Consider the following 18,305-nt stretch of genomic DNA (forward strand, 5'->3'; position numbering starts at 1 on the left):
AGCTCTATATCTCTCATCACAGACTTTATATAATCTAGCCACCTTGCTTAGATAGACATTAAATGGCATTAGGAAGGGTATGCACACTGTTTCTCATATGTAACATTTCTCAAAATGGGAAAGCATATAGTAAATGTACAATGCATAGGTTAAAGAGAACCATCTTACATAATATTGGTTATACATCAGGATAATAGATCTCACATTACATCTGTAGAGGAATATACAATCTACATAAAATTGTCTGATCCATGAGTCAACATAATTTGACAGGAAAATGTTTTTTTCTCCATTTTTATAGAGCAGTAGCAACAAAACCCAGACTCACTCTGAATAGATTTCTTGTTGTCCCCACAACATTCAAGTATTTCTAGTGAGTTTTCCAGAGTTAAACTGGCTTTGCATCATTTCTGAAAAAGTTAGGGCAAGGAGAGTGTGGATTTTCTGGAAACTCCAAAGTATTCCATGCACTCAGGGCAGTCTGGACAGCTGGATAGGTCCAGGGACTTCTTCACATGGGTCTTTACAAGAGTCCTAGGATGCTTGCAGTACAATTCATCTACAGAGTCCCATGCTGCCCATTACAAGATGCACACTCATTTCCAGCAGGGCTCCATAGATGAACTGTGCTGCAAGTGTCCTATGATGTTATTCCCAGAACACAGGAGGCTTCTCGTATTCTGTAGGCAGCAATGAGGCTGATGTGGGGGGAAGCCCTGTGGTGACACTTTCCCATGATGGGGAAGCATCACAGCGGGCACTGCAGAATGCGCTGCCCCACAGATTCACCATGGAGGCTGGCAAATCTCTCCACTGCCCCTGATCAATGTGATGGAAGTCCCAGGGTGGTTTGTGCTTGTGCTGCTACTATCCCCAGCTGAATGTAGAGCTCTGAGCAAGCTCCTGACAAATTGCACATTCTCCTGTCTAACATCAACACAGAAGCTTGCACAGAGCTCTGTCTAACTGGGAGCAGTGGCAATGATACCAAGGTTGGTGTGGCACTGTAACAGCTTCATTTGAATGTGTCTGACCACTTCCAGAGCTAGTTCAGATCATGTCTACTATGGTCTGGCAGGCAATTTACTGGCCAGTGTAGACTCACCAAAGGTCAAAAATGTTTATAATATTATATTATTTCAATGAACCAAATGCAATGCATTTTTCCTTATCAAACATTAAGTCGGTGGACAGCACAACTTCCATTTTGGCTTTCTTCCACCAAGCTTGACTTAAGACCTCATCACACAATGGAAATTCAGCATCCTATGATGCTTCTGCCCCACTTGACTCACAGAGCTCCACACTGCCCATCACATGATGTAGCCTCATTTCCGGAGAGGCTCTGTGAATCAACTGGGGTGGTGGCATCATGGGATGTTGCGCCACCAATACGGGAACCTCCCTGTGTTCCATTTGGAACAACGGGGCTAGTGCGGGAAGAAGCTGTGCTGTAACACTTCCTCACACATGATGGAGAAGTGTCAGGTGGTGGTGAGGCAGGGTGTTGGGATTGCCCCACTGCCCCTTGATTCACTATAGAGGTTGGAGAATCAGAACACTGGACCTCCCACCTTCTGGGGCCATTACAAATTATATAATGATATATGATATATTATATAATGATTCCACTTTAATTGCCATGGCGCATCTGATAAAATATTGGGATCTGCAGCTTAGGAAAAGGCACCACAGCACTTTCGGCCAGGAGAGAAATCCTCAGAAACATATGCCCGAAAAAGGCAACAAAAGGTAAGTGGCATTTCATCCAGCAATTGCTACAATTGCTGCTACTGCCAGGCTGTCCCTACTTGTAGATCTTTGGAGGCAAGATCTGCCTCTTCATAGGTTCAGATCCATTAGCACTCACTAACAGATTCTACCAGCAAGTTGCATTCATACCACTAAGAGCAGTTGGCAGATAAAGGCAGGACTCCTGTGGAGATGTCACTGGATGGCAGGGGGTTGAATTGGATAGCCCCTATGGTCTCTTCCAATGCATGATTCTATGATTCTGAGATTATAAATCCGTAACTACAATTTGGAATGCTAGCAAATAAGAGGAAAAAGAACAAATGGTACAGAAATAAGGAAATTAAGAGATGGAGAGCATAATGAAGATATTATGGTGACTTACAAGTAAAACTATTTCAGATACCTTGCCAGGAGGAGGAGGAGCAATGATGCTCTTCCCTCCACCATCTCCTGCCATGTAATTTCTACACCAGAGCAACTTAATGGTGACCCAGTAAGATTTTTTAAATTTTAAAGCTAGTTTGGGGTGGGGTGGGGGGCTTGGAGGGAGCGGGTTGTTGTCATTTCACACCTTTGGGCTCTAGGAGCTCAAAAGTGTGAGGAAGGCCCAGGTCTAACTGGATATTTAATATTTTACTTCGCTTTTACAGAAGGCATTGTTTGGACGCCTCTAGAAAAAGCCCAACAGACCTTGCATTTTGGGGATTGTCTGGAAGAGCCATTAGATCCAGTCTTGATGAGAAAAGTAGCTCAAAAAGCCATTTGTGGCATTAAGGGTTCTTTTGCCTTGCAAAGGAGTGAAGATTCTCCTGCTGATTTAATTTGGGAGGAAGTCAGCAGTATAATAGCCTCTATGATTTCCAGTCTTTGCATAACCAGTTTTTGGTTAATGATAATTTTAGAGCCCAAATGTCTAAGGCAAAATACAGATACTGCAACTGAACTTTGATAAGCGTTTGAAGGTCTGACTCTAGGTATTGAAAATAATACCTTATGATTATTTGTAGCGAGTGCTTTTTAATTCCTCTAACAATACATTTCTAGCAGGTTATAATTTAATCTGCATATGCATCATGTTTTAAGAAGATGGACAGAGAGGTACTTATGACTGTAAATATGAATAATACATGTTTAAAATAAATTTTATTTTATTTATTTAGAATATTTGTACCCTGATTTTCTCCATGTGCGGACTCACGGAATCACTCAAAATTTATTTGAGTGTAGACGCTCTACAGAGAGTGAAGGGGAGTTATGCTCTTTGTACAAATTAAATGACATAATTTCCCTTTTATAACAATTTCTTGTTTTCAAATTTGTTAAATTTTGTGATTAATATTTGAGCAATTATTACAGTATAAGTATATGAGGTGTGAATGCACCTTAAGTTTGTTTCCTATTCACTTAGAGTTCATTGGAGCATATCATCACTTTTTGTCTACTAAATTAAACCAACATTTGGCAAATCCAACATTTAATCAACGTTGATAGCCACAAGAAAATCTTCCCTTTCCTTCATTCCCAGTTCACAGTAGGGCACCCAGTGAAATCATCTGTTTTAAAAACTCTTCTCAGCATTCTTTACATTTGCCATAATTAACCATCTGTCGAATACTTTCCAATATGGAGCCAGGTTTTCTGACAGTGGAAGAGACGATTATGGTTACAAGGAAACGTTGTGCCATCTCTGTCCTGGTGGGATTTAAAGTTGCCAAGAAACAGATAATGAGATAGAGATGACTAAGAAATGGTATGGTAAATTTGTTTACAGAATTCAGGGATAAAAATGGTGCCTTGAATGTTGGCTGAGTCAACCACTGCAACAGTGCAAATTATTTTCCAACAATTCAGCTTTGGAATTAATACTTTTAAAATGAGTGAGTAAGTAACGTGTAATTAGGCGATATCCAAGAATTTGTGATAAAACATCCTGGAAAATTCTGTCATTTTTGCTAAAGCGCCTGTAACGTTTCTCCTTAATTTCCTATTCCTACACTTTGTAAACATTTCAAGTTGCTACCAAATGTTAGCTTAATCTCGGTCTGGGAGAAATCTGAATGGTTGATCTATAACTAGAGATGTGTATTATTGTGAAAGATATCCAATGGAAATAAAAAAACTCATGTGAAAGCTTCACTCAGTTTTCTCAAGTATTCTAAAACAGTTTTAGTTGGTGATTATCCAAAATTAGTTTAGGAATGGAAAGGAAATTCATCTATTTAAATAGAACCAACCGACCTAATTCACACTTTGTGAATTAACAAAATGGAACACAATAACAAATTAAACTACTAACTGGAACGCAATAAGCTTGCAGTTTTCACACTTCTCCAAATTTTGGTTGTGAAGTGAAATACAGGACATGATTTCTATGCTTTAATGGTTGTGCAGAAGTTGGAATTATATCAGGTGTTGCTTGCGTGGCTCGATTCTTCTAATGCAGTCTTTGCGATGCTTCCGGGGATATTCACAAAAGCTCTCATCCTCAGCAACCAAGAGTGAAATTAGAAAAATCCATCAACTGCTGCAAGATCTTTTTGCCCCTGGGCAAGAATGAAAAGGTATCCCCTTTTTGTCAACAGCAATAGCATGAATAAGAACATAATTATAAAGTAACAGCAGCAACACTCTGGAAGCAGTTCCAAATGTTACTGTCATTTGGATGGAATCAGCATAGATAGAATCACACTAGAACAGTTACAAAGAGTGACATTATTTTGAACATTCCACATTATCGAAAGATACTTCAATAATTTTTACAATCTTGATCAGACGCTTAATCATTGATGGTCTCAAACTCCAGTTACTAAGTCATTATTTTGAACTGGTTCTTGCAGTGGAGCAGGAGCTAAGGAAGACAGTGAAAATCTGGCATATATTCACAATTTCCAAACTCTGTCTATAGTTGTAGGAGAAGCCACGCACTATTGACTTTAAAGTTTGGATTGGAATTGTGTCACCCATGGTGTGAATGTAATCCATAAAGTCCCCTCCCAGTTCAAGCTGCACTGCAAAAAAAGTCCTAAAAATGATATTTGCTTCCAGAAATTCCCAAAAGATGTAACTGTTTTTTAAAATACTATTTCAATCAATCCCCTGCACTTTTAAAGGGCCGGAATAGACTTTTATTGAAACATTGAAGTGGCCTCCTAGAAGGATCACACAACTTCACACAGATGGTGGAAAATGGGACAAGCATGGTCTCCAGAACTTCCAGAGTTTCACATCTCTATATTGAATCAAAAACCAATAACTGAAGAAAAAATCAATAATATTGCATATCAGTAATAAAATTCTGGTAAAACCGCTCCCTTCATTGCATAAGCTGTCATTGGCTATTTGTCTTGAGCAGTCACTGTTATCTGTTATTCTCCTTCTGCTTTTTTCTGGGTTTACAGTTGAAAAGAATGTTTAATGTTGCTGAAGGTGTCTAAGAAGCTAGTTAGAATATTACAATAAGTGTACTTACCCGCATAAGACTTGAGAAGTATAAGACATTTAGAAATCTTTGTATCACCATATACATTTCTGCCTGATGGACTTACAATATGGGGAATTACAACATGGGTCATGGCTGCATAGCTCTTGTAAATGAGACAGCACTTTCACCTGAAGCACAAACTCCTCCTTAAAACTGGAATTATGTTCTGGTTCTCCAGAGTGCTCCACATGGGTTCCTTCCTAACCTCCTTCTGTTCCTCATAGAAAGAAATCAAATCTGTCAGCAGTAGAATGTAGCTGCAAATCTAAGGCAAATGAACACAGATTTCCTTTTCATTTAAATAAATATTTAATTTTTAAGGGAATATATTTAAGTGACTTTTGCTGGATATTATAAATAAGCATAGTATGATCCATGAGGACTTAGTCCTTGGGCACAGATTAAATGAAATAAATATATAATGTGAATGCAGTCTTCAAAGAGCAAGGAATCTAATAGCCTATTACTATATTTTCCATCCCTATTCACTAAGGATGGAAATAATAAGCATCATGATCATCATCATTAAACATATTCACAAAGTGGTTGAAACAGAGTGACTGAGCATCAGTAAACCCTAATGAGGAGAACTCTAGAAAGCTCTCATGCTTGGTAATTGCTGTGAGCATGGAGAAAACCTCCATGATTGGTGGGTTAAGGGATAAAAAGGTCACATTTGGACATAGTGTTGTGATTGTCTGAGAGGAAAACTCCACAGTTGGTGGGTTAATGGTTGAAGATACCCCAGAGTTTGACAAAAACAGCAATAGTTTAAGACTTATTCTACACAAAAATTAAAAATTAAAAATCAAAAAGAAATTAGAAAAATTGAAATTCCTAAATTTATCTTTGCTAGGCAGAATTTCAGTAATCGAAATGTCTGTCCTACCTAAATTATTATTTCTCTTTCAGATGGTTCCGATTATCAGGACAAATTATTGGTTTAAAGAATAGAAAAAAGACATCACAAGGTTTATATGGGATGGGGGAAAAGCTGTGATCAGCTTTCAAATGCTAACCGACTCCATAGATAGAGGAGGCCTATCCCTCCCAAACTTCCAATTATATTTTAAGGCATGTGCCTTGGTCTGGATGAAGGATTGGGCCACACTGACTAAAAAGAAGACCCTCATTCTGGAGGGTCACAATCTCAGGAGGGGGTGGCACGCACACCTATGGTGCAACAAAGCAAAAATTGAAAACAATTTCACAAATCATTTTGTAAGGGCGGCACTCCTTAAGGTGTGGAATAAATACAGGGAAAGATTTTATAATAAAATGCCACTCTGGATCTCGCCTGAAGAGGCTCACCATAAAAGGGAAATAGCAAGGGAAAAGTGGCTAACTTACAAGCAGTTACTGAGTAAAAAGGACAATATTTAGAGTTTAAAATCATTAGAAGAATTAAGGAGTATAGAGGATAACCTAACATGGTATCAATATAGGCAGATATGGGAGAGTTATGGAGAAGATAAGAAAAATGGTTTTATGGAGCAAGAAACTACATGGGACAAGATTATGATAAGGGAGAAAAAAATAATTAGGATCCTATACCAAAAACTTCTGGAATGGAACACTGAAAGAGAATATGTAAAAGACAATATGATTAAATGGGTGCAATATTAGGTCATCCAATCCTTTTATAAGATTGGGAAAAAATATGGAAGACAAAGTTAAAGTACTCCAGTTCGATAAAGCTAAAGGAAAACTGGTATAAAATGTTTTATCGTTGGTACTTAAATCCCCTTCGTTTGGCCAAATATTATAAGAACCAAAATAAGAAATGTTGGAAATGTGGAGATAAATTAGGGACTTTCCTTCATGCATGGTAGGACTGTAAGGATTTTAAAGGATTCTGGAAAAAAATCCATGAGCACGCACAATTTTTTAAAAAAATTAAATACGGAATATAACGGATTTTGAGTTAGGGAGGAATAAAGACAAATTATTTTTCTATATAACTGTAGCTGCTCGGACACTACTAACCCAGAGGTGGCGAACCAAAGAAATCCTGTCCTTCGACTCTTGGATTATAAAATCAAGAGACTTTATGGACATGGACTCAATGACGTTTTTGCTACAAGATCAAAATAGAAGACATAAGATGGACTGGTCACCGGTAAAAGAATATCTCCAGAACAAATGGCAGATTCTCTTTGAATAGAATGTTCTGACTTTGGGAAGATGAGCAAGGAAATAAAGATTAAAAAAGGAAAAAGGGAAAAAAGTCAGAACAAGGGGGGGCGGGAAAGGTAGTAAGAATTTAAAGAATTTGGAAGGAACTAAAGGAAAATAATTTATCCATGTGGAATGGACCAGAGGACTTTTTTCTTTTTCTTTTCTTAATTTTTTTCTCCTTTTCCCATGCCTAATGTCCACTATTCCCTGTACCTCCTTTATCTTGGTACCCCCTACACCCGCCCCCCCTATATTAGGTCTAGTTGTCATAGTGCAAGATGTGTTTTTCTTTTTTTTCTTTTTTCATTTCTGTATTTCCCCTCTCCCAATATATATACTCCTCTAAAAATTTACAATAAAGATCATATTAAAAAATATTTGCTTTCGATAGGAACAGATTATGCAACTTTATGAGGGAGAGATAGAGCTGGAGTAGAATACATAAAGGGGAGTTTGATATGTGAATTCAGAAGAAATGCTGATATAAATGTTCAACAAAAGAACCCATAGCCATAAGTAGGAGTGTTATGCATTATAATATGTCCATATGGGACTAGAGTTATAATCCTATCTAATCAAAATTTGGCTTCGAGTTGGCTTTGTTTACAAACAGAAGGTCCTCTTGGCAGAGACAATGGCACTTGCCATGTTCTTCAGGATTCCTTTCCAAGCGTGTCTTTCAATGACTTTAATGTCCTGTTGAAACTGGCTTACCACCTCCTAAGTGGGCAATGCTCCCTTATGAACAGACGGGGAAGAACTTTCACATGGTTAGTATTAATTATGTTGGGCTGTGTTTCCTTTCTGTAGAACATCCACGTATAAAGTTAAGGGGATATTATGTTACTATTACTTCAGCCAAAAACGTAATTAACTATGTGAATTTAACATTAGCTATTCAGTTTGCATAGTGGCAGCTGTGGTAGCATCAGGCAAGAGAACCTCTCCAACCTTGGAGGCTAAGAGGGTCAGCCCCGGTAAGTACTTGGATTAGAGATAGCCAATGAATGCCATATGCTACATTTCAGAGTAAGGAACTAGCAAAACCACCTCCAAGTGTTCCTTGCCTAGAAAAAACCCTAAAAAATTCATGAGGTCACCATAAGTGAATGAGTGATGTGAAGGCACATACCTACACATGATGGCTAAGAAGACCAGTACATTCAAGATTATATATTCTTCAGCAAGGACTAAACAATTCTTGCAATCTTCCCTTTTGTGAAAGCATGACACTTTGGTTAAAATAATAATTTTAAAAATTACATATTCATTGATTTTGTCCTTAGTTGTCTTGGATGACATCAATGAATATCAAATTTGATTGGCTATATAGTGAAAGTTTCCTGTTCTCTGTATGATCCTTGATTGCTTGCAGTTCCCTGTCTGACTAATCTAGGAAGGAGGAATAATCAGCAGCCAAGTGAATCAATAGCACTAAAAGAGATTTCAAAGGTGAATATTAATGTAAGTATCTTGTCAGAGAGTGGGGAGAAATCTACCATACCCAAATTGCTAGTGTCTACCTGAAAAACTGAAAATATTCAGCATAGCTCTAGTTTAAAAAATGATGACCTATTGCAAGAATAGACCTGTAATAATATAATTACAACCCCCTTAGAACCTTCTGCAACCAAATACAATGGTTAGTTAACATTTACATCAAACTACTTCTAGAACATTTTAATTTTTTTAAAGACAGCTAATATACACCAGGGCTGGCTTATAAAGAAAGTATACTGAATGAAAGGGAGCAAATAACCACAAAAATTAGGAATGCCTTCGCTAAGAAAGACTATGCTTTGAACAGTATTATGTATTCTTCAGTCCCCAAACTAAAATATATTCTTCTATCTCTAGATTTTCCCTTGTCCTTGGTTCTTTCTGTATTTGAGTCCATAAAATTGCTCTCATGGTATAGCGGGGGGGGGGGGGGGGGGAGAGAGAGAATATAGTCAAAATTGAGATTAGAGTAAATTGAAGGAATGAAAAAAGTACTACTTGAATAAAGTATCACTGAGGAAATCAAAGCAACTCTTACTTTTACATTGAGTGAGACATAAAACTCATCCAGCAGAACAAAGGAAGATATGGATATACCCAGCTGTAAAAAACTACAGCAGGAATCTGAAGCACCTGAAAGATTTTATTTTTATTATTGTTTGAAAACCATAAAGAAGATCATTGCTTACCAAAGACCTAAAGAAAGCAACTGTAGAAGTCCATTAGAAACAGAAGAGTTAGGCATTAGCATCGAAGGCAAAAGCGGAGTCAATGGTCCATGGAATTGTCTTTCAACCTGTTTCTGGGTAGAAAAAAAAAGAAACTCTTGTATCCATAGACTTGTTTAGAGAAGTTCATTGGGAAAACATCTCATTTGTAACTTTTTAAGTTTCAGATGTAATAAAAGAATTTAATGGTATACTAATATTTTTGTTTAATAAGATAGTTTGATGTTTTCAAGACAACATATGCTTCTGATGCACTGATGCACATCTCTGCAGGAAATGGGGGGGGGGGGGGCATTTGCAAAGAGATGTGAGGCCATGTTCCATGGTAAATGTTTTATCACTTTCTTGTCCTCACACTGGTTCCAAGCTTGACAATTTGATCACCCGTGCAGTAAAACCTGTACTTCTCAAACCATTTCCAAGATGAATTATAATGTTGGTGTAGAAGCACCCCAAGAGCTTGCTTTTTTCCATTCTACTCAGAGAAGTTGGTTCCTTTTAAAATAAGAGTTAATGATATATCTTGATTTTGTTTAAAAAGGAAACATCCCTTTTTGTTAGTAGAATGGCCTGAGAGGGAAAATGTCAGATATGATGGCAGCAGCAGTGGCCGGAGACACTCAGGAAATGACTCGAATTATTCACTGGTCATATCAAAATGTATAATTTTGCCCCCCCCCCCCCAAACTTGCCCTTAACCTATATGCAAGTTTGATTTATATATGAGTATATACGATGAATGTGAAACTTGGCCACTGGCATAGATTGGACAGCTGTTAATTGGCATCAAGTCAATATCAACTTATGATGAAACTATGAATAAGAGACTTCTGTCTCAATGGATTGGCTAGGTCAGCTAGAGGTTGGGAAAATGTATCAGCTTCTATTATTAAATGGTTTTTAAAAATCAATGCAGTTCTACAGGCACATATACTGGAAGGGCCTACCTGTTGAATTCAGGAATGAGGACAAAATATAGCTACCAGGACTCAGCAATGCTGTGGCTGAATGCACAGAACTTTAGACTCTAACTTTTAGTAGGTAAGCATTAAAACCTTCTGGTCTGGGTAGATCAATCTACTACCGTATTTGCTCTAATATAATGCACATCTTTTTGGGTTAATTGCTTAGCCAAAATGTAGGTATGCATTACATTTGATGCCACATTAGAATTTAATGCCAAAAGGGACCTGTTCCCCTCTGTCAGGCTGTGGCTAACGAACTCATCAGCCTTCGTCTGATGGAGGAGTGGCAGCTTCTCAACTTTCCTTAATCAGGCCTTGAATGAGGCCAGCTGGGAAAGCCTCTTCCAAGCTGACCCTCTTCCAAGCCCAGTTCGCTAGCCACAGTTTAACAGGGATTCTGCTTCCCCCCCCTTCCCAAGTTCCATTCTCCTTATCCTCCCATCTGGGAAGCTAAGGAGGACTCCTTCACCCTTCCCAAGCCCCCTTTTCCTTCACTTCCTAGATGAGAGGATAAGGAGAAGTGCTGCCTCCCTCCACCAGTCCAGGGCTGACAAACTAGCCAATCTTTACCTGGCAGAATGGTGCCACTTCTCCTTGATTCTCTAAGAAATCCATTTTTGGTAATGTACACCTCAAAATTGGGGTGCACATTACAATTGATGTTGCACTAGGTAATCCTAGTTGTGCCCACTTCTAAAAATTTGTAAGACAAGTACTTTCCATCCAAATTTGTGAAAATGGGTAAATTCTTATAAAAATAGAAATAAAAATCTAATCAAGTCCCAATCAGAACTTGAAAACATTACTTTTTTGAGTACTTCCAGAATCCTAAATGTAGGAAGTTTGAGAATTATTATCTGGAAAGCAACTTTTCCAAGTTCTGTCTAGAGTTAGTGATTATAAGCACTGTTTTGATTGTTGTATACATTTTAAGAAAAACAAAAAAGGATGGGTGGTTGTCACTTCATGAGAAAATTTCACCTGCAGACTTCATATGCATAGTCAGAGAACAAGAGTGATTCTATTTTCAGTTCTTCTACTCTCATGTTTTGTTTAGAATCCCGTTTGACTGAACTGGGAAATTTAATATTGTATCTTATTTTTTTCTCAAAAAAGAACCACCCATTCTCTGAGTAGAATGGCTGAAAGCCTTTCAAAATACCTGGGCAGGAAAATGGCATTGGCAATGTCTAGGGGTGGTCAACTCACTGGAGCAGCTTACCCTTCTTAATAAAATGACCATCACTTTATCCATGAGTTATATCCAAATCCATAATTATGGTTCCAAAACCTTGTGACGTATACACAAGATCAGCTAGCACATGAGTATAAAGTAAGTGTGAAATTTTTGCCTCTCTGTTTTGGAGATGTAATAGATTGGACAGTTGTTAATTGTCATCATTTCAATGTCTACTAATGGTAATGAATGAGAGACTTCTAAGTCAATGCATTGTAAATATTCAGAAGCTAACCTCTGTCATTGATTGGTCAACAGAGTAACATTGTTGCACCCCAAGGCAGCGCGAGCACTCGAAAAACAGACCGGAGCCAATATAACACACAAGCCGTTTATTGAAGCAGAATATATATATATATATAGGGTGGAAAGTCAAAGTGAGAAATAGTTCTTAATATATAGTCAATAGCAACCCAGAAAGAGTTCAGCAATGTCCAAATTGTAATCCATAAGTGAAGCTCGATAGCTTCCTTTTTAGAAATCAAAGTCTGTCCATGAAACAATAGCAGGAACAAATTGTTGCAAATCCACTTGAAAAGTCCCATAGCAGGATCAAGGAAGCAAGGTAAACAATAGGCATGTCCGATCAATGAAAAAAAGTTTCAATTCTCGTTTCTAAAGTAGGGGGCGCTGGCGCTTCGATATAGAAACTATTTCTGATTTTTTCCCTCAAACATTTCAGATATTTCCAAAAATTCTTAATGTTTCTAAATGTTTCTAAAATGGGGATGTGCATGCGCAATCGCCAAAAAAAACAGCACCCAGGGGGACTTTTACAGGGCTCTTCCGTCCTCATTTCTTGAGCTATCCTGATCAAATTTGGTACAGTGGGAGAACACATTCAACCCTCCTAGCTCACCAAATTGCAGAATGTTTCCTGTATCCTACAATTTTTGGCGAATTTTCATAGCTTTTATAATAAACTATTTTTTAATAATTGAAGAAACCTGTTCCTGGTTTGAAAGTTTTATTTCCTGTTTAATTGTGTTTTTTTTCAATGTGAAAGTCCTTCTTCTACTTGTGTAACTTTGTTTCTGTTCCGATTTTCCCTTTGTAATATTTTTAAGGAAAAAGGACACTGGAAATCAATGCTATGTCTTGCTATGCACTCCCAGAAGCTCCAAACCCAATGCCTTCATTAGGAAATGTACCTGTGACCAAGCCAGATAATGCTCAGGCACTGTGTGCAAAGGAACTTTGGAAACTAGAGATTCCCTTTGTAATATTTTTTAGGAAAAAGGACACTGGAATTCAATGCTATGTCTTGCTATGTGCTCCCACAAGCCCCAAACACAATGCCTTCCTTTGTTAATGTACCAGTGACCAACCTGGCCAATGCTCTGGCAAGGTGTGCAAAGAAACTTTGAAAACTAGAAATTCCCTTGTTATATTTTTAAGCAAGAAGGAAACTGGAAATCAATGGTGTGTCTTGCTATGTGATCCCACAAGCCTCAAAGGCAATGCCTTGCCTTCCTTTGGTAATGTACCTGTGAGCAAGCTGGCCAATGCCCTGGCAAGGAGTGCACAGATACTTTGCAAACTAGAAATTCCCTTGTTATATTTTTAAGCAAGAAGGACGCTGGAAATCAATGGTATGTCTTGCTATGTGATCCCACAAGCCTCAAAGGCAATACCTTGCCTTCCTTTGGTAATGTACCTGTGAGCAAGCTGCCCAATGCCCTGACAAGGAGTCCACAGATACTTTGAAAACTATAAATTCCCTTGCTGTATTTGTAAGCAAGAACTCTGGAAATCAATGGTGTTTGGCAATGTGATGCCACAAGCCTCAAAGGCAATGCCTTGCCTTCAATTAGAAATGGAGCTGTGACAGGAGTGCAAAGATACCATGAAAACTATAAATTCCCTTGCTATATTTGTAAGCAAGAACTCTGGAAATCAATGGTGTTTGGCTATGTAATGCCACAAGCCTCAAAGGCAATGCCTTCTTAATGAAATAGACTACTGATTCTGCAACAAAGGTATGCTGTGATCCAGCAAGAACTATTCTTAACGAAATTGAAAGCTAGATAATTTTTTTTTAATATGGAAAAAACCCCTGGAATTCACAGCTCTATAGCTGAGCGCTACCCAAAATTAACATACTCAGTCACTCACAAGAGAAGGAACCAGCAACAAAAGCCTAACCCTTTCTCCAAACCCCTCTGTGGGAACAGCCAGACCAGACCGGACCCCTTCTCCCTCTCTCCCTCAAGACAGGCTTGCTTGCTTGCTCTCCGTTTGCAGACCACCACCCTCTCCATGCAAAACACATCCCCGAATGGCTTGCCCGGGCTGCGCAAAGGGCTTTTATGCCAATCTTCCACGTGGACGCAGAGGACCCTAGCCCCCACCTTTGTGTCCATCTTGGAAGCTTCTGATTGGCCGGGGAGCGGCAGCCATGTTGGGGAGCGGCAGCCAAGTAAGGCTGCGCTAAGCTCCCATTCAAGATAAATTGCAGAAACAAAAAAAAAATATTTTGAAAAATATATTTTAAAAAAAATGGGGGGGGGATTAACAAAACATTAAGAGACAATTAGCGAATGGGCCAATGATGGTTCAAATTACATTGCCGGTTGCGCCATGAGACGTCTCGGAATGCATCTCAAAAAGTGAGAACAATCCGATATAATTCCAATATAAGAATCAAAATGATTTTTTGGACATACCTAGTAAACAAAACAGAGTCAAACTCAATTCAGGTACAAGGAAGACGTGGTAGCAAGGCAAGGTCTACTCGGGAGTCGCGGCTCGGCGCAGCTCGCCTGGAACTGGGAACTCGGCACGGACAAGGAGCTGGAAACTGGAACCTCTTCCGAGGAAAGGCAAAGTTGACACCGCAATAAGAATACAGTGAGGCGCACTTTTAAGAAATCGCGAGCCTGTGGAATTAAGGAGTGCAGGACCCACAAAAACTTCCCATGGGAAAGTTAGCCATCCGACTTGTGAGCTAATATTCAAGACCTTCTCACTCTCTCTTTCTTGCTTCTATCTCTAGTAACAAATTCCTTCTGATTAAAAGTCTCATCTTCACCCAGGTCAACACCATCTGGTATGGGTAACGATGAAAAGACTTTGGAATGTTTGCCAATTAGTGGTTCTTCTGAAACCACCATATCAGGCAGTTGCAATGTCATGGGGCCTCGGCCTGGGGCAAAATTGTCTGCAAAATCCTCAGCCTCATCTGTTTCCAACTCCATCTCTTGATGGAATACAGGCCATGATGGCTGATCTACAACAAACATCTTTCATCACTACTGGAGTAATTCTATTTTCAGTTATTTCTTCCTTATTTTTTGTTTCAAATTTCCTTGACAATGACTTTTCTTTAATGGAACGGTGGATCTGGGAAAGCCTCAAGAAACACCAGCCAGTTCTGATCTGATCTGTGAAATGGCAAAGATTTCCTGCTTTGTTGAGAGACACGGTGGACAGAGTTCGCTTTTCCCGAACTCAAACAGGACTTGTTTTAACACTTCAAAGTTATTGCACAGCTCAGGACAAATACTGAGGACAAATACATGTGACAGAGTTGAACAGATGTGCTCCAGGAATCTGAATATTATGCAGGTATACATTTGTTAACCTTTTAAAGCTGTGTCAGCTCATAGAGATGGATCTTATTATATGTGCCAAGAGCCACTGAGTGTGTGCCAGATATGGCTAGAGACGGAGTGGCTGTCAGCCCATCTGTCAATCTTTATTTCTCCAGTTAAGCTATGTTTTTGGAATTGAGGGGGTAGAGAGCTTGGTCTGACAATTTGTTTAATTGATAATAGCAACTTTTACAAAATGATGTTTTAGATTCTGTTGGTTTTTAAGACCCTGTGAGATGGTCATATACAAAATGGTGTTTTTTTAAAGTTATTATGCCTGAATTCTAGATGGCATTCTAAGGGGCATTTTGTCATGTAGGCCAACTCTTTCCTAACAACCCTGTATGTCTCAACCCACACAAAGCTAGGTAGAGAGAGAGAATCTCTATAATCTCAGGCTGTCTGGTCTGGGGCATATGGAGGAGATAGAGACACAAGTCATCTAGTTATTGTTCAGTGTTACAGGACAGAGTTATATCTTCCCATCTACCTGGATGGACCATATAAACTATCTACTTACTTCAAGTGCAATGGAAGATGCTATGCTGCTACCATTTTAGAGATAAGAACAAATAATCTTACAGTTTTTCCTCTCACTGTAAGAAAATAATCAAAAATAGTAAAATACAACAAAATCCAGCTAAAAAGCATATCAAACAAGCTTCAATGTATACTTGTTTTTTTATCAAGCAAAGATGTAAAAGTCACACAAAAGAAAAAAAAGAAAGATGTCAGTCAGTGACCTACATTTTGTCTCAGATGTTATTTCTAACATCAGTTAATATGGTCTGGAGGGATCTCAACATAGTCAGAGGTTACCTCCCTTCTTGGCCACGTGGGGACTGAGAACAAACGGCAGTAAAAGACTGGCAATAAAATCTTCCATTTAGAGAAGTTCCTTTACTGCTGCTAATGGAACTGACATTTTATTTCTTGCCCTTTGTCCCCAGTCCCTACATGACCAAGAGAGGGAGTGGCCTCTGCCTTGAAATTCCTCCAAACTAGTTTTACTTTATGATTTCTAAGTCTTTTGCGTGCTGAAGAATCCAGTTAAGCTTTAAAAGCTCCTACGATGTATTTTGGACATTTTAATTGGGCAACAAAAGTGTTGCTTTTTGTGGATTTTGATGTATGGCTAAAATAGCTATTAGGCCTGTGTGATCGGTGAAAAAATGTTTCAATACTCATTACAAAATTAGAGGGTGCCAGCAAGTTACTTCTAAAATGTTCCTAAAATATTGCAAGTGTCGGTTTCATTATTTTAATGAGAGTAATTAATTATTTGTTACTATTTCGTTAAGAAATTGCATGGGGGGGGGGCTTCCGGGGCTCCTTTCCCACTAATTTTTAGAGCTATTGAAGTGAAACTTGCCACAATGGTATAACATGTTTAGCACTATTACGCCCCCCCCCCCCCCACCAAGTTTCATAACATTTCACTCATTTATTGATAGGCTGGCAGTAGCCCTACAAAATAGTGATACCCTCCAAATAAACCAAAAAAGGATTGTGCCTGTCTCAAACAACTTGTTGTTTGGTTTGTGGCAACCAACATATACAAAATTGGCTGGCAGTCCCTAGAAGATACCCTGAAAATGCTGCCAAAAAAAGAAGACAAAAGGCAAAAGGCAATCACCCACCCCAAAAAAGAAGCAAGCAGTAAAGCCTCAGCTTTAAGCTATTATTGACTACTTCTCCCTCTCTCCAGTGCTAGTATCCTAGTGCCTGCCTGATTGCCTGCAAAATTAACTAACAGAGCTCTTTTAACTTTTTCTGCCTGATTGCAACTGGAGGCAGTGGTGTGGCACTCTTAAATTTAAAGAGCAATGGCTGCGGCTCCACCTCCACTTCCATCTCCTCTCCTCACCCTCCGTCAGCCCTGATTGTCTGACAGGCATGGCAAGAAGTTTGGCTTCACCTCCCCATAGTGCTTAGTTGCTCTGTGAATTACAACTACATCACAGAAAGTTACAACTTTATGTAACTTACAAAAAAGTACCAGGTAAAAATTGTGATTCTTAATTTTTTGGAATGAGTGAAATCCCCACATCAGATATTGCATCGTATGCACGAATCTAACAAATTAGATCTGACTGACGACGGAGAAGAGAAATTTCTCAAAGTCCTAAAAGCCACCCCTGAATTTGTTATCAAAAACTGCAGTTTTCACAGAAAGTAACTAAAACATGTTTTTCACACACAAAAAAACCAGTATTTTCTGCATAGAAAATGCAATAAAATTCCAGACTGTGAAAACATGATCTCTCTAGGAGTCTCCTTGTCAGGGTTTTTCAACACTCAAGCAACCCATTTTGACCATTCTGGCTATTTTTGGATATTCATTCTTTTGAAATAGAGTTGATTTGACAATCCAATAAGATTTTGTAGGATGGTGTTGAGGCTGATATATTGTTTTTTGCCTTGCACTGATAAAAAAGTAATTAAATAGGAAGAAATGAAACCCTTGACCCTTTTAACACCGTTGGGAGCTGTTCTAAAGCAATGTTTTTTGTTGCACCGAGAGTTGGACTAATCTTTAAGCATTTAAGAGTAGAATCGCCCCTGAAAATATTCCTGGATAATATAGGGAAGGTCATTAGCCATGGGAATTTGATGTTTGAATTTGTTCTGTGCCCTTAATGCAGGTTGATATTTTATTATCATATTTCTTGAATTAGAGTATATATCTCTAGATATTTGGGTACATTTCAACCAGTGTTTGGAAAATAAATTTTGGTGATTACAACTCTCAAAAGCCATAGACAGCAAATTACTTGATTGTGTGGGACTTGTATTCCACAAATGTAACCTTTCCCAAGCTCTGATATAGTGTTCATGTTTTGTTAAACATAAAAGAGAATGAAGTTT

The sequence above is a fragment of the Anolis carolinensis genome, chromosome 1 (genome assembly GCF_035594765.1).
Source record: "Anolis carolinensis isolate JA03-04 chromosome 1, rAnoCar3.1.pri, whole genome shotgun sequence".
NCBI classification, from domain to species: domain Eukaryota; kingdom Metazoa; phylum Chordata; class Lepidosauria; order Squamata; family Dactyloidae; genus Anolis; species Anolis carolinensis.